Source organism: Canis lupus, chromosome 20 (genome assembly GCF_048164855.1).
Source record: "Canis lupus baileyi chromosome 20, mCanLup2.hap1, whole genome shotgun sequence".
In the NCBI taxonomy this organism is placed as follows: domain Eukaryota; kingdom Metazoa; phylum Chordata; class Mammalia; order Carnivora; family Canidae; genus Canis; species Canis lupus.
The window spans coordinates 11,733,379-11,761,142 of NC_132857.1; the positions used below are offsets into that span (position 1 = coordinate 11,733,379).

A 27,764-nucleotide genomic window follows, 5' to 3' on the forward strand; every position below is an offset into this window, starting at 1 on the left:
ATGTCCTAAAAATTATGTACCTAAAGAAATGGAGACAAAATGATCTATCTCTTAAATGATATGATTGGATTTCTACAGAACTTTGGGAAATATATTTAAGTGTTAGAAATAAAGTGTAAAATATATGCATGATAATCTAAATTATATTTATTATAATATGTTGTAACAAATCAGAAAATACACTGGGGACAACATTAATATTTAAAATATTATGAAGCGGGATCCCTGGGTGGCGCAGCGGTTTAGCGCCTGCCTTTGGCCCAGGGCGCGATCCTGGAGACCTGGGATCGAATCCCACGTCAGACTCCCAGTGCATGGAGCCTGCTTCTCCCTCTGCCTGTGTCTCTGCCTCTCTCTCTCTCTCTCACTGTGTGCCTATCATAAATAAATAAAAATTAAAAAAAATGTTTAAAATATTATGAAGCTAGAAATATATGTATTAAGTGATCAGCAGATATAGGAAAATAAGACTAAAATTTTCTGATTAAAGTAAATGTTAACCCCATTAAATGAGGAAAACTGTAATGCACTAATATTTATTGGAACCCTAAAATAGAATAAACTAATTAGGAATTAGATTATTTATTTAAAATATTCATCTAAGAAAATAGTTTCACAATTTAATCAAATGTCATCTTCTGTCCGTTAGTTTGCTTTTTTTTTTTTTAAAGATATGATAGTAATTAACAGTTACTGAGTATATCCATATACATCAGGTATGGGACTAAAACATTTACAACTGTTATGTGAATTATTAATTACGGTAAGGGCATAATAAAACTAAAATTGTTAGGCTTTTTACACATGGAGAAATTAAAGTGAGGAGAGAGGCCATGGCTCCAGGGTAGTTTAGTTTTCTTTCATAACTCCTAAAGCCTTTGCTATCAAAATCATCAGTTTCATATTTCCTTGCTCTTTCAAATAAAGTATTTTCTACCTTTGTTATTCTCTAATTAGAGATCTTGTTTATTCACATTAAAAATAAAGTAATAGCAAAAAAAAATAAAAATAAAAAAATAAAGCAATAGCATATTACATAAAATAGTAAAATTCCCATGTAAAGGATATAAATAAAGAGCAAATAAAAGATTCCAGTCTGCCCTTCCTCAGTTCCTGCCTTCATAATTATCTAAACGACTTTTCATAAATAAACCTACTAATAACCGTACATGGTGCACTCTCACAGAAAAAAAATACAAACATACACACCCATGGAATTTTTTAATATAATTATTTAAATTTACTCTGGTCTTAATGCACAAATTAATTTTCCGTCATAAATAATAATCAATTCTTGTTTAATGACCTCTTTATAATCCATATTATCTATATAATTAACTAGCAATCTCACAATAAGTGGATGGACGTCTATGTTTCTTATCCACAATGTTAGAGTGATCATATGGGTAAATTCATCTTGGTGATTTTTGAATATTCAACGGGATACATGTCTATCAGGGTAATTATTGATTCTCATTTGATATGTATAATTTGGATAGTGAATTCCAAATTACCATCCTCTAACTGTACCAATTTGAAGTCTCACCTCTAGTGTAAAACTACCTTTTCAACCATAGCCTCAGCAATAGCGTTAACATGCCCTCATATTTTTTCTACCTTGTTATGTGCACTTAAATATGCTTATTTGTGTTTTATGTGCTTTACATGTATTATATCATATATAGAGAAGAAACATAGTCCTTGAATTATGCTTTCAGAAATAACGTTGAGACAAGTTATTTTCATTTACATGGACTTACTCAAGAAATTCTCAGATTTCTGTTTTTAATTATTTTTAGTATATCATTTGGATCATGTCTTTGAAAGCAATATGTGTAGTTTTAACATGTGCTTTTAAAAATAAAACAACTCATTAGTTCTCAGTAGAACCCTCACTCATTTGTTTTTAGATCATATCCAGTTCTCAGACTGGACCAGTCTGATGAGAAAGCATCAGGGCACATGTGCAATCCCCGGGGGTGGGTTTTCCCACCTAAATGCATAGACATATAGGATTGTACCATAGGTCTGTCTCCTCAGCACAGTGCCCTGGTCAGGGCTTTGCACCCAGCTAGTGATGCAGTTAGGAACGTGTATCAGAGTGATTGCTGTTTCTAGGATCTGCTTAAATAAAGTGATTTAATCTGCTACAAAGCTAGAAGAATATTTCAATCTAATTATATCCTGAAGTGTATTTATTTATTTTTTTTTGCTATCTCTAGTATTCAGACTAATATAAAATGAAAGCGAACGTTTTCAATACAGGTGACTCTTACAGTGTACCAGCAGCAGAACTTCAGGCTTTGTGTAAACTGCAAGAATCATGGGGACCAGGCCTCGAAGTCTGGTCAATGGTCTCGTCTCACCTCAACATCCGTCATCCACTGATGTGCTTTGTGTCTGCGTAGTTTTGGCTTTCCTAGAATTTGATATAAATTTGAAGTCTTTGTGTCTTCTTTCACTTGGGAAGAATGTTTCTGAGATTTATCTGTGCATTTACATGTATCATGTGACCACTTGTGTTTATTGCTGAGTAATTTTATTGGATGAAGGGCTAAGAAGTACTCATCTTCCCTTTATCATTTGATAGACATTTGGGTTATTTCCAGTTTCAAGCTATTCTGAGTAAAGCCTCTTTTAATACTTTAGAACAAGTCTTTGGGGGAATATATGTGTTCATTTTCTCAGGTAAATACCTAGAAACAGGATTGCAGGGTCCTATGCTAAGTGTACGTTTACATCTAAGGCACTGACAAACTGCCTCCCAAAATTGTGCATTCCCACCAGCAGTGTATGAAAGTTCCAAATGTGCCACATTTTCTCCAACACTGAGTTGGCAGGCTTTTCAATTTTAGCCACAAGGCTCTTAGACATCAAATTCCTATCACCCTTTAATCAGAATTAACCACACCTTGAGCAAGAGTACTCTTTTTAAATTGCAACTCATCTTATTATCTGTCCATCTTCAATGTTAAAAGTCCTCCTTCTTATTTCTGTGACATTCAAAATGAAGTCAAAATTCCTTTGAATCCATGTAAACCCTTTTCTAAACCACCCCTGCCTACATTTGTGGCCTCAGTTTATCTCTATATACCTATGAGCTCCTAGCAACCACTTCTTTCAAACTCTGTTTAATTCCTATGCCTTTTTAAAAAGTATTCTTTCCCATTTATCACCCCATAATTTTCTCAGTATTTTTTAAAAGGTTTTATGTATTTATTCATGACAGACACAGAGAGAGAGGCAGAGACATAGGCAGAGAGAGAAACAAGGTCCCTGTGGGGAGCTTGATGCAGAACTCGATCTCAGGACCCCGAGATTATGACCTAAGCCAAAGGCAGATGCTCAAACACTGAGCCACCCAGTTGCCCTTTTCTCAGTGTTTAAGCAAAATATCTTCTCTGAGATATATGTTACACAGACACAAACACATGTGCACACATATACATATGCATATACATATCTGGGATATTATCTGTTGATCCATGCGAAAATTATTTAATAATCCCAGTGAAGAGAATTCACTAATTTTACTCTTTCAGTAATGTCTACTTTAAACTTCCTATTGGTCACATAGATGTAATATATATAGTGTTTGTTTAAATGCTTAAAATATTTCACAAAATATACCACCTCAGAAATAATCAATATTTTAAGAAATATGTATTGATTATTAAGTGCTTTCTTTGTTTTACTGGGCATTATGTATAAAGTTTCAACACATTGATCGTGTACAATATGAAGAGTATTTTCCCATTTAAATTTAAAATTTTAATTTGAATACATGCATAATACATTTTATACTGTTATACAAAATATCTTAGCAATTTGAGTATACTTATTTTATTTTTGCAATTAAAAAAATCAAAACATTATGAAAATATTTCTAGATAAGCTTATGTTTTATTTTACTTTCAAATATTATGGTCAAGTACTCTCTGCAGAATCTTTTTCAGTAGTCTCATTTCTATTGCAGGAATAAGAATATGTTCTTTTTTAAGATTTTATTTTATTACTTATTCATAAGAAACACACACAGAGAGAGAAATAGGCAGAGACATAGGCAGAGGGACAAGCAGGCTCCATGCAGGGAGCCCAATGTGGGACTCGATCCCAGGTCCCAGGATCATGCCCTGGGCAGAAGGCGACACTAAATCACTGAGCCACCCAGGGATCCCTGAGAATGCGTTTCTTAATCCAAATATACTATAAATGTGAAATTAAATTAAGACCCCTATTTAGACACATTTGCATAATTTAAAGTATAATATGTCATATTGCAGATGCAGAAAGCTTTTAAAACTTTTTTTTCCCCCAAATCTTCATTTGTCCTTAGTTCTTATGTTTTCAGTTTTTTAATAAAGAACTATCTGGGGGTTCTGTTTTCAAAATACACTGCCTTAAATATATGTAGAAACTAAATGTGCTTTGCTTTCAACTGTAATTGCTAGAATTCACCAGCTAGAGATCATATATCATTACAGGATATTTTAGAATGATAAAATCAAGTTATAGATTTGGCACTTAATTTTTCTTTTCTTTTTTTTTTTTAAGGTTTTATTTATTTATTCATGAGAGACAGAGAGTGAGGCAGAGACACAGGCAGAGGGAGAAGCAGGCTCCATGCAGGGAGCCCGACATGGGACTCGATCCCAGGACTCCAGGATTACTCCCTGGGCTGAAGGTAGGCGCTAAACCGTTAAGCCACCCAGAAATCCCCTTTCAGGCACATTTTAAAGTGTACTTTTTTCTTTGGCTATTCTGAGAACTTCTCTGTCTCTGTCTCTTTCTTTCTCTGACTTTGCCATTATTTCTTTTTCTTCTACATCAGATATTTTTTTTATTAAGTCCTAATTTAGGGTCTTTTGTTGTTTCGTTTTGCTTCAGTTTCACTGAGCTTCTTGAATATTGGTGTCTTCCACGATTTCTAGAAATGTCTAAATTATTAAATATTTAAATATCTCTTTGTTCCATCCATCTTCTTTGAAAAATCTATTTAAATACATCATCCTCCAGAGCTTTCCAATTCTGGTAACCTCTTTTCTATATTTTCTTATCTTCTTATCTTATTGTGATGGATTGTATTCATTCTCTTTTTCAGTTTAGCTTCTAATCATCTAATTCTTCCTTTAGCTATGTCCAAAATGCTGCCGACTCACGCCTTTAATCTTTTATTTCACTTATTACATTGTTTATTCCTTTAAATTTGTTACTTATTTCATGCTAATTTGGTTAGGAGGTAACTTTGCATTTTTTATTCATATTTTCGGTCTTTAAAAAAGTTTCTTGAAAATAATACAAATACTGTTTTTTTCACAAGTCTTACAATACTAGTATTTATAGTTTTTGTGATTGTTTCTTTTGCTTTTTCTCCGCTTATTTCTCATTGTGTCTCGTTTCCTGATGTGCTTTATTAGCTTTGAACGTGTGATGCTCATTTTCTCTATCAAAATAATTTAACAAATTCCTCAATACCTGGAATGAAGAATTCTCACATAGAATAATATTCTGCAGATTATTATCCAGAAAAAATAAAAATTAGTTAATAGATAGCTGGACCTTGAAGGTAAAGCAAATAAGTCCTAAAAAATGGCTGTAACACTCAGCCTATGAATTTCCCCCTCACAATCAGAACTTTTCCTCTTTTTATTTTGTAATCTGCTTTAATTCATTTTTAAGTAGCACTCCACAAATCTTCCTGGGAATGGAGAGAGGACTTAATGAATTCAGAAGTAGGATTTATTGATCATATGATAGCTCTATTTTTGATTTTTTTTTGAGAAACCTCCATACTACTTTCACTAATTCATATTCCTCCAATAAGGGCATAAGGGTTCGCTTTTCTCCACATCCTTGTCAACCCTTATTATCTCTTATTTTTCAATAATAACCATCTTAAAGTATATGAAGTGATACCTTATTATGGTTTTGATTTGCATTTTCCTGGTGATTGGTAATGTTGAGCACATTTTCATATCCTGTTAATCATAAAAAGTGTTTGGAAAACTGGATAGTCACATGCAAAAGAATGAAATTGGACCTGTATACTATGCCATATACAAAAATCAACTCAAAATGAATTAAATATTTAAGTGTAATATTTGAAACCATAGAACTTCTAGGAAAAAATAATAGAGAAAAAGTTCCTTGACATTGGTCTTGACAGTAATATTTTGGGTGTTATATCAAAAGCTTAAGCAACAAAGACAAAAATACAGCAGTAGGATATACGAAATAAAAAAGTATCTGTAACTGCAAAGGAAATAAACAGAATGAAATGCAACCTACATAATGGGAGAAAGTATTTGCAAACCATCTTTGTTCAAGGAGTTAATATCCTTTAAATATATCAGGAACTCATACAATTGACGGGAAAAAAAAAAGGTTTCAAAAAATGGGCAAAGGATTTTAGTAAACATTTTTTTTCCAAAGAAATCATTAGTTTTATTATGCCTCATTATTATCAAACGAGATCCTTGTACTTGATGAAAGAAAAATCTATATAAGGCTATAAATTAGTTGTTCTCTCAGCTACATATAATTTTATTTGTTTATTTTACAAGATGTGGAATTATTCTTTTATTAAATGAGACAAGGTAAATCTATTCTAATTATAATAAATACTTCATGATATGTTGGATTAAAATGTTTACTTTATTGAAAGAACATTCCTAATCTGAAAGATACTATATAACATTTCCTATGCATATATTATTTGGAATATACTGAATATTTGTGCCTAAAAACATGACATAGTCTTAATAGATTCACTAAGTTATACTGCCTCACTACCTCCAAGGTGTTTTTATTTACAGCTAATAATTTATTCTAGGAAGAGAATTAAACGTAGCTGAAAGCACTGCTTATGTGTAAATATGTGGAAAAAGCAAGTTTGAACATGTAATATTTATTGCCCACCTTTCTGCTATCTTTACTTTGTTCTCAAGAGAGTCTCCCTTCAGAGGAATTTTTGCTTTGACAATAGAGAATAGGAGATTTTAGGTTTAAATATTGTCAACACTCCCACTGCTCCACTTTGCAACATTTTTTTTTTAAATTCAAGATACTTTCAAACACTACATTTTATGATGCCAGGATTCATCCTTAAAAGAAATAGGAAAGAAAAGCAAATAATATAATGAGGTATCACAATACTTACACTAATGATTAAGAATAAATTACTCCAAGACCAGATTTATCCTCTTGCTTAAAATAACCTAATAACAACACACACACATACACACACACACACACACACACACACACACACACAGAAGGGAGAAATACATGACTGGCATTGGATATGAGTAAAGATGGACAGTGATCACTGAGAGACAGAGAGAAAACAGAAGAGGGAACCCTAAGAATGACCCACTTTACTCACTGCACAGAGAGAGGTGCCAGGACTTTGGGCAGGGAAAGTGATTCCTGGAGTTGAAAATACAAAGTCAAAGGTTCTGGAGAGACCATGGTGGCTAAAATTAGCAGGTCTGAGAGGATAGATATTCAAAAAGAATCTGCAAATATCCTTTTTTTTTTTTTTTTTTTGAGCATTTAACAGAATACTGATTAATGCATGGATTTCAATCATCTACTCAAGACCAGAGAAACTTGCAAGGATTAAAAGAAACAGTGCCAGACATTCACAGAAAGCTTAGATTGTGCAGGGCCTCACCAGCCAAACTAGCAAACAAACAACAATAGCAAAAGAAAAGAAAAGAAAACAAATTAAAAAAATAATAATCTTATACTTCAGAGGACATTTGCTAAAGTAATCAGGGAAGCTTACTTCAGGAGTAGGAATTAATTACATTAATTACATTTCCATGCTGGACATTGATCTCAACCTATCAAAAAATCATAAATGTAAAATCTGAAAGCATCTGTGTCCAATAAATTATCTGTGTTCCAGAAAGAAAAAAAAAGGCTCAAGGATACCCACATAGAAACCAAAACAAGCAAACAAACAAACAAACAAACAAACAGTATTTATAAAGATAAAATTAACAAAAATGGACATACAAAACTGCAGACAAATTGAAATTTCTATAACAGATTTAGAGAGATTGACAACATTAAATATTGTAAGGATTTGGAACAAGAGGAACTCTCACACCTTGATGGTAGGAATGTAAAATGCTTTAACAAGTTCTCAAAACCCTTTCACAATTTCTCAGAATGTTAGACTCACGTATATAGTTATACCTAATTAGGTGACCAACAACTCCACTGCTAGGCATTTATAAACTCCCCCTTCCTAAGTAAAATAAAGACATATATTCACAAAATAATCTGTATAGTTATGTACATAGAGACCTTATTTAAAATAGTCAAAATTTTTAAACATTCTAAGTGTCCATCAAAGGGAGAATGGATAACCGAAGTGTGGTATACTCAGGGAAGAAATAGCCTTTCAGCAGTTAAGGATTATGAACTTCTAATAAACACAATGACTCAATGAACCTCCAACACATGTTGAGTCAAACAAGTCAGGCATAAATCAATATGTTTGAAGTTTAAAAGGAGGTAAAACTAATGTGTAGTGATCAGAAAAATGACTGCATCTCTAGTGAAAGTCATTGCCTAGAAAGAAGCAAAAGGAAACTTTCTTGGGTTATGTTTGCTATCTTTAAAAAGGCATAATTTATTTCAATAAAATAAAGATATTAACAAGTGTTCAAGGATTTAAATTTGACCATAGCATATATCCTACACCTATCCATTAATGTTTGTTAGTTTGGCTGGTGAGCCCTTGCACAATCTGTATATTTACATATATAGATAAATATTATATAAAATTATATATATATATATATGCAAAACTCTTACCAAATGACACTTTAAATGAAATAAATTTACAACTATTTGGAAACCAATTGGTTAATTTTCTTTAAAATTAATTATTGATCTTCCCTATCACCTTATATCACCTTAGCTCCATAATTACTCCTAGGGTCTTACCCAAGAGAAATGAAAACTCATATCCATAGAAATATTACTTTTTCTTTATTTTCTGGAAAATTTCTTCAATATAAACTCTAAAATCTATTACAGGTCATTTTAATTTGCCATACCATTTGCCATATTTTAACACCCAATATTTTTATAGTTTTCTCCAAGACCCTGTTAATTTTTAATTAAAATATAATTGATACAGAGCATTATTGTCCAGGGGCACTTGGGTGTTTCAGTCAGTTATGCAACCCACTCTTGGTTTCAGCTCAGTTCATGATCTCAGGGTCCTGAGATCAAGCCATAGATCAGGCTCTCTGCTGGGCATTAAGTCTGCTTAAGATTTTCTCACGCTCTCTCTCTCAAAAAAAAAAAAAAAAAAAAAAAAAAAGGAGCGGCAGCATGCCTACGTAGTTCAGTTGGTTAAATGACTGACTTCAGCTCAGGTCATTATTTCAGGGTTCTGGGATCTAGCTCATATCAGGCTCCCTGCTCAGTGGGGAGTATGCTTCTCTCTCTCCCTCTGCCCCTCTGCCTTCTCATGCTCTGATTTCAAATAAATAAATAAAATATTAAAAAAAAAATTCGGAGAGGCACCTGGATAGCTCAGGTGTTATGTTGGTTATTCCCACTTGGTTTTAGCTAAGGTCATGATCTCCTGGTCCCTGTGTTGGGCTCCCCACTCAACAGGGAGTCTGCTTCCCCTCTCCCTCTGCCCTAACCCCCACTTGCATTTTCTCTCTCTCTGAAATAAATAAATATGTCTTTGAAAACAAAAAGAAATGAAAATAAAAATAAAGAATAGCATTCTTGTTTTTTGGATGCAAGTTTCTACTAACTGAAGATGAATATTTTAAGCATTATTTCTTCTTCATTATATCTATTTCCTCCAAAAGGCCTGGGATCAAAGTTCAATCTACAAATGCACAATAATTGCCTGTAAGCAGCTTCACTATAACATGATCTGGCTTAGTTATTTAATTTGGGAAATGCTATGTCAAAGTCTTTAAGTCTGTTAGGTCTGAAGTAGAGAAGTAGAACTAGTATAAGATATACTATGACACTCACTCTAAGAAACTGACTAGTTAGGCAAGTCCAAAATCCTTAGGGGAGGCTGTGAGGGAGGGCAAGCTAGATCTCCAGGGTAGAATCTGAAGCTGCTGTCCACATGGGGAATTTCTTCCTCCAGACAACCATGGATTCTTTTTTTAAGGTCTTTCATATGATTGAGTCAGACTCACCTAAATTTATATAAAATAATGTCCTTTACTTAAAATCAACTAATTATTGGCTTTAACCAAATTTAAGATACAGCTTCAAAGAATATCTAGATTAGTGTTTGAATAACTGGGAACTATAGCCAAGCCAGGTTGACACAAAGACAAGATCATCATATATGCCATTCCGAGAAAAAAAAAAAAAAAGAAATCATCAATGAATCCTTTTAATTTCTTCATATTTAAAATATTTTATGAATAATTTATAAACATAAGAATAAAGGTACAGTAAAAAAACAACATAATTAGAAATTATAACCAAAAAACTAAACACAGCACACCTAATATTTTTACTTTTTTACTACTTTTTTTTTGATTTGAAGGTATATGTACCCTCATTGAGCAACATTCTCTGAATGCAAATTTCTCATCTAGTGTGAGTATGAACTTGGAACATATTCATCCTGTAAATATTGACTCTGGGATTTGATAGAATTCTAAAAATTTCAAGCTTACTGTTAACTCTTTTACTTTTCCAAGCTTTATTAAGATATAATTAACATATAATTTTGTAAATTTAAGGTGTACAGTGTGCTGATTTGATAAGCATAGAAGTTGTGAAACGATTCCCCCAATAATGTTACATAACAAATCCATGCCTCATATACTTCTCATTTTGGGAGGATTATCAAAATCTTAAATATGGCAATGTATGTCAAATAAAATTATCGTTAAATGGAACCAGTGTTTTACATACCATTTTGTCAAAACGTGAATTCAAAATATTCTTCCTTTTCTTTGAGTCCTAGATTTTCTCCATTTTGACAAATATTGGCATTATTAACTCTGCACCTAAGTTAAATAACTGATTAAAAACACATCATGAATCTACTTGCATGAATGCACAAACATGCAAATGTTATTTTGAAAAGCAGCAAAAAAAGTTAATGAGAATATTTAATTAAGTCAAAGAGTCCATTTATTGGATAATTCAATCTCATTAATTAGGTGACTCATTATTATGTAGAGAGACTTTCCATTTTTTTGAGTGGCTAGAGAAAAAATGCTCATGTTTATAATATAACTAAGAACTTTGAAGATTATTTCATTTATGTTCATCAAGTTAATATGACAAGAGAATGAAATAAAAATGAATGACAGTTACTTCTTGAAAGCAGAGAGATTTAACAAAGAGGAAGGTGTTCTTACCCACTTGCTTAAAATTGAGACCAAATTTTTCATAATATTTTTGGTTTGTTGCATGCCATTGGTCAGGATCTAATTTTGAATAAGTCATTGTCTCAGTTTTATAGAAGACTACAGTTCTAAAAACTATTACTAGGAAGCGGATAAATAAACATAGAAATTATAATGTAACACAATAAAGACATATCTTTCGGGATACTTTAGAGTGAGTCTCAGCAAACTTTTTCTGGAAAGGGGGCTTGACAGTAAATATTTTAGGTTTTGACAGTTATATGGTTTGTATGGCAATACTTAATTCTGCATTGTAGCACAAAACATTCATAGATAATATGTCAGTGAATGAGCATGGCTGTACCCCAGTAAAATTTTATTAACAGACATTTGAAATTTGAAATGTTTCATAATTTTTACACATCACAACATTTTTTCTTCAAAACTGTACACTTAAAACTCTACAAACTATAATTACCTGGCAGGTTATACAAAAACCATGATCCATGAACTGCTAACATCTATACTGAAGAAATAAAAGTATGGTGTCATGAGAGTTTTCCCACAGGAAACAGAATTTGAAATGCAAGTATCAATTATGCTAAGAGAGTGAAAAGTCCTTCAAGCAAGATAGATAAGGTACTCATATGAGAAAGAGAATGGAATTTGGGAGAATGGCAAGTAATTTTGTGGGCTTCAACATATGTGTGTGTATGGGGGGGCATATGTCAAGAGACAATAGAAAAAATTAGTTTGGGATACATTACAAATGCCTTTAGACCATCCAAAGTACTTATAATTTATTCTAATGGAAGTGACAAGACAATAATGAGATTTAAATAGGAAATAAAAGAATCAGACTTGTATTTTTGTAAGTATCACTTCAGATGCATAGTTAGGGAACACATTATAGAGAGACAAGACAGCAGGAAGAAAGTTTATTACCTAAATAGTGCATTCAATAATTTAAGAGAAAACTTAAGGTGACCCCCAACTACAGTTCATATATATATTATTTTTATATGCCATTAAATGGAAAATTAAACATGTTAATACAATGGCTTATATGTTAAATCCTTATTATCAAATTAAGTTCATGTTATATAACAAAACCAGTGAATTTATCTAAGGTCCAATGTACTTGCTCTCTTGATGACTGTCAAGTGATGAGGTGCTAAAATGAAAGTAATAGTCAAGCATTTAATTACTTACTGAGATAGCATAAGGGGCTAAACAGGAAAAATCACTGGTTCACCTATGTTCCATTTTCTCCCCATGAAACAGCTCTGGGTAAGGGTAGGGTGGATGAGCATAAATGTGGGGATCTTCTCACTACCAAGGAGCCATGAACAAAAGGTTTCTCCCATTTTATAGATTTGGGCTTTGGAGGAGAAAGAAAAGAAAGGGCTAGGAAATGTACTGAGTCAGATTGAAGAAAAATGTCCTCAATGTTTTCCCTTTCCCTCCACCCTCAATAAGGAGTCTCAGCTCAGGCACTTGGAGAAGACCCCTGTTAAGTAACTCCAATAAAGAGGTCTCAAATGAGCATGCCTGGGCAGGAAAGGCAAAAACATGCAAAAAGATGGCTGACTTGTGTGATCATTCAGGCCTAATCATAAGGAATTACAGAGTTTACCTGGCAGGCTTTATAAGAAAAGCTACTATCTCTGCACCAGACTTGATGTACAGCCAATACATTGCTCTCTACTCTTTGGAGGAAGCTGTTTCCTAACCTTCAACCAAGCAGCAGAAGGCAGACCAAGTAAGGATATTCTTCCTTTGGATTAATCAGGAGTCACTCCTCCAGATGCCCTTCAACAATAAGCAGTTAAGGAAAGCGTTCTTTTTCCCTACCAAGCCTGAGACTGCTCTCTCAATACAGAAACACCAAGGCAAGAGAGCAGAACCAACAAGAGGGACCCAGTTCACGAGAGGCCTGGCCTAGAAAGAATCTTTGTGCAAGCCTGAGACTCTCTTCTTCTGCCCAATGATACCAGTGTTACCAGGAGACTTTGGTGGGGAATACCCAATACTCTTTACCCACTGAAAGGTATCCAGAAACCTGCTTTGGGAAAACCCCTTCCACCCTCCTAGGTAAGACTACCCCAGGCACCAGGAAGATCCTGAGCAGCACTATATAAACCAAACAGAGCAAAATAACAACACGAAAGCTCTAAAATTAAGCAACATTAGAACCATAACCCAGAAAAGTAGGTGAGAATCAACATGTTATTTAAAAATCAGTATGACTGCCTGCTAAAATAAATGATTTAAATAATACTCAAGGTCATCTAACATCATAAAAAAATGTCTAGGATACAATAAAAAATCATATATCATACAGAGAACAAAGAAAATCACAACTTAAATGAGAAAAGATAATCAACTGACAGTAGCACGAAGATAAATTAGATATTAGAATTATTTGAAAAGAATCTTAAAGTTGCCATCACAAAAAATGTTTCAACCTCAATTATAAGCAATTGATGAAATTTGAAAGTTAACAAAACCAGAAACTATCAGGAAAAAAAAGTTTATGTAAAAGAATCAAATTAATATTATAGAAGTGAACACCATGGAAACAAAAATTAAAAACTTGCTGAATGGAGTCAATAGTAACATGGAGATGACAGATGATAGATCAATGAACATGAGACTAAATAATAGAATTTAATCAAGTTAAAGATCAGAGAGAAAATAGAAAAATCAATAAAAGGAATATGGATTTGGGGATGTATGGGGCAACAAAAAAGATTCCACATCCTTATTACATCAGTACAAAAGGAGAGAAAACAAAATGAGGTCAAAAGAGGATTTGAAGAAATAATGTCTGAAAAAAATTCCAAATTTGGCAAAAGAATCAAAACTAATGATTTGAGAGACTAAAAATCAGTCAATTGAGTTATTGTAGATTTTTTATGTGAATCAACAGAGATCAGAAAGATGTGACACAATATTTTTCTTTTTTAATTTGTTTTTATTGAAGTTTGATTTGCCAGCATATAGTGTAACACCCAGTGCTCATCCCATCAGGTGCCCTCCTTAGTGCCTGTCACCCAGTTATCCAAACCCATTTTTCAAGTGATAGAAGGAAAGGAACTGTCAACTGTGAGTTTTATATATGGTGAAACTACACTTTAGGAATGAAAGGTTAATAATATTTTCAGGCAGGGACGCCTGGGTGTCTCAGTGGTTGAACCTCTGTCTTCAGTTCAAGGTGTGATCCTGGAATTCCAGGACCAATTCCCACATTGCTCCTTGCAGGGAGCCTACTTCTCCCTCTGCCTGTGTCTCTGCCTCTCTTGCCTTATCTCTCATGAATAAATAAAATCTTAATATATGTATTTTTTTCAGGCAAAGAAAAATGGAAATAATTTGTTGGTAGCAGACCTACCCTTAAACGTTGGTTGAAAGATTTTCTTCAAGGAAAAAGGAACTGATAAATGAAGGGAATTTGGAATCTCAGGAAGGAAGGAAGAAATAACATTGACAGAAGAATAGGTACATATGGTAGATAGCCTTTTCTTAATGACTGTTAAAGTCAACCGTATTTAATGATTGAAACAAAAATTATAACCTCATCTAGTATTCAATGTAATGATATTTAAAAGTGAAGAATATAAAGGGACATAAGGTTTCCATACTTTAATCAAAATGGTAAAAAGTTGATATTTGCAGACTTGCATAAGTCACATACAAATAAGAGTGCCTCACTGTCTCAGTAGGGTAGAGCCAGCAGCTCTTGATCTCAAGGACAAGTTTGAGCCCCACACTCTGTGTAGAAATTATTAAATAAATTTTTAAAAATCATATACATATATACCCGCATCCTCCACCAAAAAAAATCATATACATATATTACAATACTTAGAGAAATCACTTAAGTGTATCAAAATTCCCAGGGCAAAGAGTGTATAAAATAGATATACTCAAGAACTGTTTAAGTAAATCAAGATGAAATTGCAATTGGAAAGTAAGAAGAGAAACAAGAATGAGAGGCCGGCTGAGGAAACAAGTAAAAACAGCAAAATGGCTGACTTAAATTCTAGTATATTAATAACTGCCTTAAAATGTACATGATGTAAATAGACCAATCAAACAAGAAATTGACCACATGGATAAAAGCAGCCCAATTGTATATGGCTTACAAGAAACTCATTTCAAATCCAATGACATAGGCAGGTTGAGAAAATAATGGGAAAAAATATATCAGGAAATCATTACAAAAAAATAAAAAAGAGGAAGTAGTGGTTCTATTAATATCTGATATTACACTGAAATGCTAAGACACTTCACTTTTCATATTAAGCTCAGTAAATGCAAAAAATTGATGCTAAGCATGGGTTTGGTCAGTGATCAAAAATAATACTTCTATTTAAAGTTAAGAATATTTTAAGATTTGAATGTTTTTGAAGTTACCTGCATGAAATTACCTAGGCATTCCCAAGTTAAAAATTATCTATTAGATTTATATTGTCTTGAGAAACAACAACATAATTAGATTTATGTGATTTCAAGTCATGAATCTTCAAGAATGCTCAGGTGAAGGCATAAAGGCAGAATTTTTAAAGTTCTGGATTGTCTCTAAGTTTGTTTAAAAACTAAATGGCAATTATTTAAAATACTCCTCTGTCACATTTCTTCAAAAGCATATAAATATATATTTATATATTGGATATATATATATATATATATATATATATATCAATATTGGTTAACCAAAACACTTTAAGTTTTATGATTTTCTATGGTGTTCTAATGGCTTCCATAACTTAAAAAAAAAAAAAAAAAAGAAAGATAAAAGTGTTTTCTCCTAGAAGTTGGAACATAGTATATGTTGAATGGTGTCAGTTTGTCTGAGATAGTTGCTCAAACTAAAGAAGGTTAATTCAGAGCTTGGGTATAAGAGCCATTGAGTTAAGTATCAGAAGCGTATTACTAACTAGAAAATGTTATGTAAATAATAAAACTATAAATTAAATAAAAAAGTTTTATATGAATATATTTTAATTTATTTTCAAATATAATTGTGCTGAGATTGTGTATCATTGTCTTTTAGTTGATAACCAACTCTCATGATGTCTCAATTAGCTTACTTTTGTTGTATAACTAGATCGATTTAGAATTTAATTTTCATTTTTCAAAGGAACGTTGTACAAGCCTCCATATTGTTTGCTCCTCTGCTAGTGCTGTAGATCTAGGGGCAGAATTGCAGCTGAATTGAAGTCTTATGCTAAGTTATTTAAAAGATTTAATATTTATTCAAACTTGATAAATATAATAACATGAGCAAGTATCTAATATGTTATTAAGCAACAAGTAGATAATTGGGTTCTTGAAATAACTTTCTCAATATAAGAACTCAGAAGGATTTTAGCAATAAACTATGCAAGCTTTTAATTTTCAATATAATGATATTGGGTTATATATCTCCAATATCTACAGGGTTAAAATCAAATTAGTGGAATGGTAAAAATAAGGTTAAGACAATATACGTATTATGATAATTAGTTGAGTGAAACTCCTCTATTCATGTTGACTTTTTTAAAGCCTATTTTAACAACTATCTATTCATACTTATTTATAATCATTTACCTAAGCATGATAGCTGGAAATGATTTATTCAGTTGGCTTCAAGAATGTTAGAGTTTTGGGACACTGGAGTGGCTCAGTGATTGAGTATCTGCTTTTGGCTCAGGTCATGATCCTGAGGTCCTGAAATCAAGTCTCACATGTGGCTCCCCATGGGGAGCCTGCTTCTCCCTCTGCCTATGTCTCTTTCTCTCTGTGTCTCTCATGAATAAATAAAACATTTAAAAAAAAAGAAAGAATTTTGAAACTGTGATTAATTTTAAAAGAACACTATAGCAGTATTTTGGATGGGATATATCCTTCAAACATTTTTTATTTTGAAATATAATTGGTTCTATACAGTCCCAGGCACTTTCTATAAATTCTCAGGTTTTCATCTTTTAGATACTATAATCAAAAACAAGTTTTTTTTTCAATATTTTATATAATAAAAAAACATTAGAGACAGAAAACATAGGTATAATACTAAAATCATAAAGAACAGATTTCTTTTTGTCATGTGACAATTTTATTTTTGCCTGTAATGTATTACTTTAAGTGTTTCTACACAGATGGGATACCTCTTGGGCCAACAATTGTATTAGTACATGTTTTGAAGGAGCATTTTCAATGATTATTGTGATTAGAAATGTGAAAAAAAAACTATGAAAGAACAAATAAACAAAATACTGGGTCTAATTTGTGATTTTTTGATCTCCAAGTAAGTCATAAGAATTGTTTATGGTAGCTTAAATTTAAAAATGTTTTGAAAAACTTGCTGAAAAAGCAGTAGCATCCTTTTAACTAGATGAGCCAAATCTCTCAAGAAGTTACATTATGACTTTCATGATCACTCAAACTTAGGAAAGATGTGCGATAGCAAACCATTGTTCTTTTGGGATATAGATAAATAGAGGATAAATAAATAATTGAAGAGTTTTGGACAGCTGGGTGTCTGTAGCAATTGAAGCAAAGGAAATCACACTGTGAAGCTTTGAACTAAAGCATGTTGTTCACATAAGCTGACAGGGTAATGGAGAGGATAGAATAAGATAATACATATATTATAGTCAGTGCTTGTCTATGATACATGATTCACTAAGCTGGAATTTATTATTTATATTATTTATGGGGATTACTGGTTACTGCCTTTTGATTCTATTACAAACAACTTAGAAAAATTCATGATAGGCCTAGAGAGGGAATAACACTGTCATACACATCATTTTTAAAACCTCTGACTATTATTAAGTGTTAAGCTTTCAGATATTCTTTAATTTTTTTGTACATCTCCTCCATAGAACCTGGTAATAGAAACAAATTTAAACCATTTGTCCTTCAGTCATATAATAATAATTCTCATCCTGCAATAGACTTAATAAGGCATCATTGAGGGAGAATGCTTGTGATTAGTCATATTCCATTATTTCAGACATTCTTTTTCTTTCACCTCACAAAAATCATATCATAAATGCATTTTTAATGCACCTGTAAAAATTGAATTATTTATCCAAAGCTTTGTATCATTCTGATAAATTAGGCCATCAAGAAATAATTTTATTTCACTTCCAATGTAGGATGTTATATGAAGAACAATTCTGGAATTTAAAAATCTGTATATATTCAGGTGAGTGAGTTAGGTAGCCTGCAAAATACATTTATATGCCTTTAAGCTATATGCATACGTTGTGTTCATATGTGTGTGTTTGAGTATGCACACAATATCTAATATATATTCATATATATAGGTATGTATACATGCACACATATATTTATATATATAAATATATACATATTTATATTTATATGAGGAAGAGAGAGAGAAAGAGCATGAACTGGAGAAGGGGCAAAAGGAGAAGGAGTACATTATATAATTTTAATATATATATTCTCAATATGAACACATACATGAATATATAGGCACAATATATTCCTAAAAAAAAAAAAACAGGTATCAAAGAGTTCTGAGAATATTCAGGATAATAAATTTTAAAGAAGAATATACTGTATGCTTAATTTATAAAAGACAACGACATTATAATTTGAAAGGTATCTTATTATGAAAAATTCAAATACACTAATATAAACAGTAAATATATAAACTGTTAATAGTATAATAGAAGTGATGTTCATTGCAAAATTATTTCAGCTACTTTAGGAGTTTGAAATAAAATATTGAAACTGAAGTACAATAAAAATAGGGGTGCGTGGGTGGCTCAGTTCGTTAAACACCTGCTTTCAGCTCAGGTCATGATCTCAGGGTTCTGGGATCAAGCCCCATATCAGGCTCCCTGCTCAGTAGTGAGTCTGCTGCTCCCTCTATCTCTGCTCCTCCCCACTCCTCATGCTCTCTTTTTTTCTTTCTCAAGAAAATAAATTAAGGAAAAAGAAGTACAATAAAAATAAATGCATATGTAGCTCAATGCATTTCCATAATTTAAATGCATTAAGATAATCAGCTCCCAAATCAAAGTGTAAAACATTACCAGAATGAAAAAAGTCTACCCATTTCCAGTAACCAATTTCCTCAATGTCAACTTCCTAATGACAAAATTAATTTTTCCAGTTTTGAATTTTCTATTAATGAGTTCACACAAAATTCACTTTGTGTCTAGTCTATCACAATATTATGTTTGTGAAAGCCATACCTGTTCCATTCCCTTTTTGAACATTTTGCTTGTGTCCATTGTTTATCCACTGTTTTATTGGTGTGTGTGTGTGTGTGTGTGTGTGTGTGTGTGTGTGTGTGAATGTGAGCATGCATTTCTGTTGAATAATGTGATCGACACTGAGATGCACCTGCCCAGATCCAGGAAGAATATGCTACCAGCTGCAAGGTCTTTTGTCAGCGAATAACTAGCAGCTGTCACCTCCTTCATCATTGCCCGAGGTACAGAGAGTTGCCTTGCCTACCATCACATTCTTACATTCTTCATGGAAGGCCTGCCATCCGGTTACTTAGTGAGGTGAGGGTACGATGGCCCTTGGAGGCCTGTGCCATGTCAGGGTGTCATTAGCACATTTTGTCAGGATCTTCTACTTCTAGTACTTTCCATTGGATTGATCCAGGTTTTACTGAACTTGCTTTATAGCTCAACTTTTGCATCTTCCCAAGTCTGTTCCTTTCCACTTTCTCTTACAAGTATTGTCATAAACTTCTCACACCCGCAATATCATTTCCACTCTAACCTCATCTACGGTTGGCTTCCAGAGGACTAAAATTAAAGGATGTAAAACCTAAAAATAGAATTTCTGCATCATATATGCCCACTTTTAGTAAGTGTTGTCAATTTATTTTCCAAAGTGTGTACAACAGTGTCACCCCTACGACAAGGAAATAAAATTACTGATTATTCTACATCCTTGTTTCTACTTCATAGTGTCCTTTTTTTTTTTTTCAGTTTAGTAATTCTATTCTACGTGTAGTGATATTGTATTGTGGTCTTTATGTATATCTCTTTAATAATAACATTAAGCACCTTCTCTTATTCTTATTACTCATCTGGAAATTTCCTAATATGGTCTTTTTATGTCTTTGATTATAATTTCTTTTTTAAAGAAATAATATTTAATAACAATATTATATTAATAATATTAGATAATAACATATAATATCAATATTATTAATAATAATATTATTTATTCATGGGAGACACACAAAGAGAAGCAGGGACATAGGCAGAGGGAGAAGGAGGGAGCCTTATATGGGACTTGATCCCAGGATCCTGGGATCACAATCTGAGACAAAGGCAGATGCTCAACCACTGAACCACCAGCTGCCCCTGAGTATCATTTTCAATCGGCTTTCTTCCTTTTACTTATTTTTAATTGGCACATAAAAGTTTGTACTTATTTTGGGTTTTAGTCCATTTTCAAAAGTATGTGCTACCATTATCTTTTCCATTCTATGGAGTCTATTTTATTCTCAGGGTTGTCTTTTGACAATAAGTAAATTTTTCTTTTCATATAGTCAAATTAATCTTTTAAAAAATTCTTTAGTAGTTACTATGTCTAACAAATTATTGTCTCTTCTAAGGCTGTGATGATGGCCTCATATATTTTCTTTTTTTTTCAAAAAATTTCTTATCAGACTTTATAGTTTTACCCTTCAGATAGAATGAGCAGTCACTCTGAAATTTTCTTTTGTTTACTGTGTTAGATACAGGTTTTTTATTTAATTTATTTTTTATTGGTGTTCAATTTACTAACATACAGAATAACCCCCAGTGCCCGTCACCCATTCACTCCCACCCCCCGCCCTCCTCCCCTTCTACCACCCCTAGTTCGTTTCCCAGAGTTAGCAGTCTTTACGTTCTGTCTCCCTTTCTGATATTTCCCACACATTTCTTCTCCCTTCCCTTATATTCCCTTTCACTATTATTTATATTCCCCAAATGAATGAGAACATATAATGTTTGTCCTTCTCCGACTGACTTACTTCACTCAGCATAATACCCTCCAGTTCCATCCACGTTGAAGCAAATGGTGGGTATTTGTCATTTCTAATAGCTGAGTAATATTCCATTGTATACATAGACCACATCTTCTTTATCCATTCATCTTTCGATGGACACCGAGGCTCCTTCCACAGTTTGGCTATCGTGGCCATTGCTGTAAACATCGGGGTGCAGGTGTCCCTGCATTTCATTGCATTTGTATCTTTGGGGTAAATCCCCAACAGTGCAATTGCTGGTCGTAGGGCAGGTCTATCTTTAACTCTTTGAGGAACCTCCACACAGTTTTCCAGAGTGGCTGCACCAGTTCACATTCCCACCAACAGTGTAAGAGGGTTCCCTTTTCTCCACATCCTCTCCAACATTTGTGGTTTCCTGCCTTGTTAATTTGCCCCATTCTCCCTGGTGTGAGGTGGTATCTCATTGTGGTTTTGATTTTTATTTCCCTGATGGCAAGTGATGCAGAGCATTTTCTCATGTGCATGTTGGCCATGTCTATGTCTTCCTCTGTGAGATTTCTCTTCATGTCTTTTGCCCATTTCATGATTGGATTGTTTGTTTCTTTGGCGTTGAGTTTAATAAGTTCTTTATAGATCTTGGAAACTAGCCCTTTATCTGATATGTCATTTGCAAATCTCTTCTCCCATTCTGTAGGTTGTCTTTGAGTTTTGTTGACTGTATCCTTTGCTGTGCAAAAGCTTCTTATCTTGATGAAGTCCCAATAGTTCATTTTTGCTTTTGTTTCCTTTGCCTTCGTGGATGTATCTTGCAAGAAGTTACTATGGCCGAGTTCAAAAAGGGTGTTGCCTGTGTTCTTCTCTAGGATTTTGATGGAATCTTGTCTCACATTTAGGTCTTTCAACCATTTTGAGTTTATCTTTGTGTATGGTGAAAGAGAGTGGTCTAGTTTCATTCTTCTGCATGTGGATGTCCAATTTTCCCAGCACCATTTATTGAAGAGACTGTCTTTCTTCCAATGGATAGTCTTTCCTCCTTTATTGAATATTAGTTGACCATAAAGTTCAGGGTCCACTTCTGGGTTCTCTATTCTGTTCCACTGATCTATGTGTCTGTTTTTGTGCCAGTACCACACTGTCTTGATGACCACAGCTTTGTAGTACAACCTGAAATCTGGCATTGTGATGCCCCCAGCTATGGTTTTCTTTTTTAAAATTCCCCTGGCTATTCGGGGTCTTTTCTGATTCCACACAAATCTTAAAATAATTTGTTCTAACTCTCTGAAGAAAGTCCATGGTATTTTGATAGGGATTGCATTAAACGTGTTAATAGATGCTTTTCAAATGAAGAGTTAATTGACAAGCTTTTTTGGGGGGGTGTGTGGGGCCATCCTACCCCTTTGGCACTGCATTGTCACATCTATTGCAAATCAGATGACCATATATATGTGACCTTTTAATGGACTCTGTTTATCTAGTTCTCCATTAGAAATTAGAGAATTCCTAATTTCACGCCAATATCACATCACACTGTCTTAATTCATAGCTTTATATTAGACCTTCATAATCCATTTTTTAAAACATTTAGCTTTTCTCTGTTTTTCAGTATTGTCTTATTGGTTTTCTGTTTTGTTTTGCATTTAGAATAAGTATATTTAGGAGCACATGAGTGGCTCAGTGGAAGCATCTGCCTTCCATTCAGGTCATGATCCTGGGGTCCTGGTATTGAGTCCCACATCGGGTCCCCTGAATGGAGCCTGCTTCTCCCTCTGCCTGTGTTTTTGCCTCTCTTTGTGTGTCTCTCATGAATAAGTATATAAAATCTTTAAAAAAATAAATAAGTATACTTATTACACAGTGACAAGTAATTTCAACAATGATATGAGTGGGAGATGTAATGTGCTTCTTTAGTTATTAGTAACACAATAATGTATTAGAGAGCACCTATACTTTATATATTCCTTAAGATCAAACACATAGACAAGACTGAATTTTTTAAATACATGTTTTTAAAGTATAGTTGACACAGTGTTATATTAATTTCGTGTGTACAATGTAGTGATTCAACAATTCCATGTATTACTCAGTGCTCACCATTAAGTGTAGTCACCATACATTATTACAATATTATTGACTATATTCTCTATGCTGTGCTTTTCATCTCCCTGTTTTATAACTGAAAGTTTGTACCTCTTAATCCCCTTCACCTATATTGCCCATCACCCCACTCACTTCACCTCTGGCAACCATCAGTTTATTTTATCTGTCTTTTCTTTAAAAATAAATTTGTTTTGTTTTGTTTTTATGGATTACACTAAGTGAACTTGGATGGTATTTGTCTTTGTCTGCCTTACTTCACTTAGCATAATACCTCTAGGCCCATTCATGTTGTTGCAAATGACACAATCTCATTATTTTTTATGGCTGAGTAGTATTCCAGTTTAAGTGTGTTTACATGTGTCTTCTTCATTCATTTATCTATTGGTGGGCATTTACATTGCTTCCATGTTTTGTCTATTGTAAATAATTCTGCAATAAATGTAGGGCTACATATATCTTTTTGAACTAATGTTTTGTTTTCTTAAATAAATAGTGGAAATACCAGATTATATGGTAGTTCTATTTTTAATTTTTTTTGGAAAACTCCATACTGTTTGCCACAATGGTTATATCAATCTACATTCCTACCAACAGTGCACCAGGGTTCCCTTTTATCCATATCTTTGCCAATACTTGTTTTTTCTTGTCTTTTTGATACCATTCTGACAGGTGTGAAGCAATATTCCATTATTGTTTTGATTTGCATTACCCTGATGATTAGTGATGTTGAGCAACTTTTCATGTGCTTCTTGGCCATCTGTGTGTCTTTGGAAAAATGTCTATTTAGGTCCTCTGCTCATTTTTTAATCAAATTATTTGTCTTCTTGGTGTTGAGTAGTACAAATTCTTCATATATTTTGGATATTAACCTTTTTTTGGTTATATTACTTGAAAATATCTTCTCCCATTCAGTAGGTTTCCTTTGCTATGCAGAAACAGATAATTTAGTATAATCCCAATAGTTTGTTTTGCCTTTGCTTCCCTTGCTTACGAAGACATATCTAGAAAAATGTTGCCAAGCCAGTATCAAAGAGATTACTGCCTATGTTTTCTCTTAAGAGTTTTATAGTTTTAGGTCTCAATTTTAGATCTTTGATCCATTTTAAGTTTTTTCTTTTGTGCCTGGAACAAGAAAGTTGTCCATTTTTATTCTTTTGCATGTAGCCATCTAGTTTTTCCAATACCATTTTTTGAAGACTCACTTTCCCTGTGGTATATTCTTGCCTCCTTGGTCTTATATCAATTAGCTACATAAGCCTGAGTATATCTTTGGGATCTCTGTTCTGTTCCATTGATCTATGTGTCCATTTTTGTCCAGTACCATTCTGCTTCGTTTTGTAGTATATATTGAAATCTGGGATTGTGATACTGTCCTCTTTGTCCCTCTTATTTTAAAGTATCTAATATTTCCCTCTTCCTCGGGATTGTCTTATTTATTCTTGATTCTTCATATTTCCATAATAATTTTAAAACATGTTTATTAATATATACTCATGCCTGTACATCAGACTGGGGAGAATTCATATATTTCTAATTGAGAATCTCATAATTAGTGACCATGGTATACCTTAATTTACTTAGAATTTATTTACATATCTCAACATTTAGTTGGAATTTATATTCAAAGATCTTTCACATGAGACGTAGTTTTATTTTTACTTTTTTTTCCCCCTGTTTTTGGTCATCAAAATGATTTTTTTCTTGTTTGTTGCTGGATTCTATTTATAAGAATTCTGTGTAGTGATTTTGCATCTGTGGTTATAACAGAATTGGAAGTGTGATTTCTCTTCTGTCTAGTGTTCTTTCATTATCAAGTTTATGCTGGCCTAATTAAAAGGAGATGGTATTTCTGGCTTCAACTTAGAATGTAATAGCCAGAGATTACATTCCCACATTAAAAATAGGAAATTTTGAACACATCAGAAAGCTGAGACTAGAAGGCAATCAACTAGCTTCAACTCTAAGAAAAAAAAAAAAAAACCACATACGTTTGAGGGGAATATGAGCATGAGCATGGCTTAGTTGGAGCAGAGCACAAGAAAATATGAAAGTATCATTAAACCAGTGAAGAAGATTTAGTTAAAAAGTTTATTGAATTGTTAAAAGCCAATTATAGGCTAAAGTGTATAAAATACCTGGGAGCCACAGACAAACCTGGGTTTGCTCAGGCTTGCAGACTCTTCCACATGGACAGTGCTGTGTGCTCCTTAGAAAGACTGGGGGCAGATATGAGGCTGAGAAAAACTTCAGACACTTGTGCAAACTGGAAAAAAAAGTGTAGTCATTTCTGATGGAAAGACAAAGTGTCCCTCTTCTCCCCTCTCTCTCCCAAGGAACAACAGTCTTAAGCCCCAGGGAAGGAGAGTAAACAGTCTTCCATAAGACATGTATTTGTCCTTTTTATATAAACATCTTTTTCTTGAAGATCACCTCGTAAAATGAAATCTCTTTGTAAAATCCCCACATAAAAATTGTGGTAAAGGTATTTCTGAGAATAATCTAAAAATGCTCCCCCTAACCAGCTTCTAATCTGCTCATTACAAGCAAAATGTTGTTTCAGATTTAATCAATGTCCTATATAGTGTGAATTTTTAGACCGAAACTGTTCAACTACATTAAGCACAAGAGAACCTCAGTGTTGCTCCTGAAGAACATCTGATTTAGTATCAGTATAAAGCTGAAAACACTGTTTCCCAGCAAATAAATTAGTACATATATTGGATAGACAGTTTACATTGTTATCTTGAACAATGAAAAAGAGTTATGAAGCAAAGTGATTTTGATTGTGCAACAATTACTTATTTTTATTTAAACTATATGGTTGAAATATTCAGTTACTTATCTGTTTACTATTGTTTTAATTTAAGTATACTTGACATACAATATACTATTTGCTTCAGATGTAGGAGAGTGTAGTGATTCAATATTCTTCTGCACTACAAGATAATTGTCACAATAAGTTTAGTTACCATCTCTCACCATATGAAATTATTACAATATTAGTGACTCTATTTCCAATGTCGTGCATTAGATCCTCATGAGTTATTTATTTTATAATGGGGAATTTGTACCTCTTAATTCCCTTCACCTTTTCCTGTCTATTGGTTTTTAATAATAAAACAATATCACAAGCATTTAATAATACATTAGTTAAGATGTCTTTGGCTTCAAGTCACTAAGGGTGAAAATAAAATGAACATAATAATGTGTCACCACACCATAGAAGAAATATTTATTAATTTAACACTTTACTCAATTCTTTTTTGGCTTCTAAGCAATCCTTTTGGCTTTACTCTGATACTTTTTACAATCACTTATGAAGCTTCAAGCATCATCCTCACATGTCAATATCTAAGGCAGTAAAACATTAGCTTCTGTGCTATTTAATTTTAACTTTCTCAAAAACCTCAGTGGACCTATCCTTAGGTATTATTGGCTAAATATGGGACATACTCATGTTGATTTCCAATTAGTGGGAAGGAAACAGAAATGTCATTGTTGCCTTATACTAATCAACATCTACCAATTATACAAAGCATGAATAAATAATGGCTTTATTCTTAAGAAAGTAGTAGGAGAGTAATAGTTGCTTTATTAGCAACCATGTGAAGATATTATTTTAAATAGCAATCTGTATGTTTAAGGATCACACAATATAATATTTGTTTAATAAGAAAGGACCTTTTTCTCTCTTATGAAATATTTCAATCTTATTGCTAGTATGGAATTGATGTCAAGCACATGCAATTTGCTAACAGTTGAAGCCAGTCTCCTATTGAGATGGGTGTTGTGGGTATAAAATGTGCATAAATAGAGACTCCTGGGTGGCTCAGTGGTTGAGCATCTGCCTTCAGCTCAGAGTGTGATCCCAAGATCCTGGAATCTAGTCCCATATCAGGCTTACCACAGGGAGCCTGTTTCCCCCACTACCTATGTCTCTGCCTCTCTCTGTGTCTCTCATGAAAAAATAAATAAAATCTTTAAAAAACAGGAATTTTCTCTTTCTATAGATACCATTTCCAAAAACATTCACATGCTTTTAAGGGCTCTACTAAATATGAAAAGGCTTATAAAATTGGTTTGATCTTTACATCAGTTTCTTATATCTTCTAGAAATCAACCTTGACTTGTTGAAAAAATGATAAATAATTTATCATAACTAATCATCAATAGTGAAGCAACATTAATTACATTGAGTACTGTATTGGTTAATTGATAATAAGCATATCTTCCATAGGCTTACAATTAAAATATTGATGTTAATTTTGTTAGATACTTTCCACTTTTGTTATGTTAATTTTGCTAGATACTTTCCA

The 27,764-nt window shown here is 33.0% G+C and overlaps 1 long non-coding RNA gene across 5 annotated transcripts in view; it reads right to left on the minus strand.

Moving 5' to 3' along the window:
• LOC140611666 (uncharacterized) overlaps positions 1-27,764 on the minus strand; it is a 212,324-nt gene that overhangs the window by 94,766 nt on the left and 89,794 nt on the right. Inside the window, exon 3 of one of the 5 annotated variants that reach the window (XR_012012779.1) lies at positions 25,550-25,711. The exons of the other annotated variants lie outside the window; for them this stretch is intronic. This is a non-coding gene — a long non-coding RNA (uncharacterized lncRNA). Of the gene's footprint in view, positions 1-25,549; positions 25,712-27,764 lie in introns of those variants that run through there. 5 annotated transcript variants of the gene reach the window in all.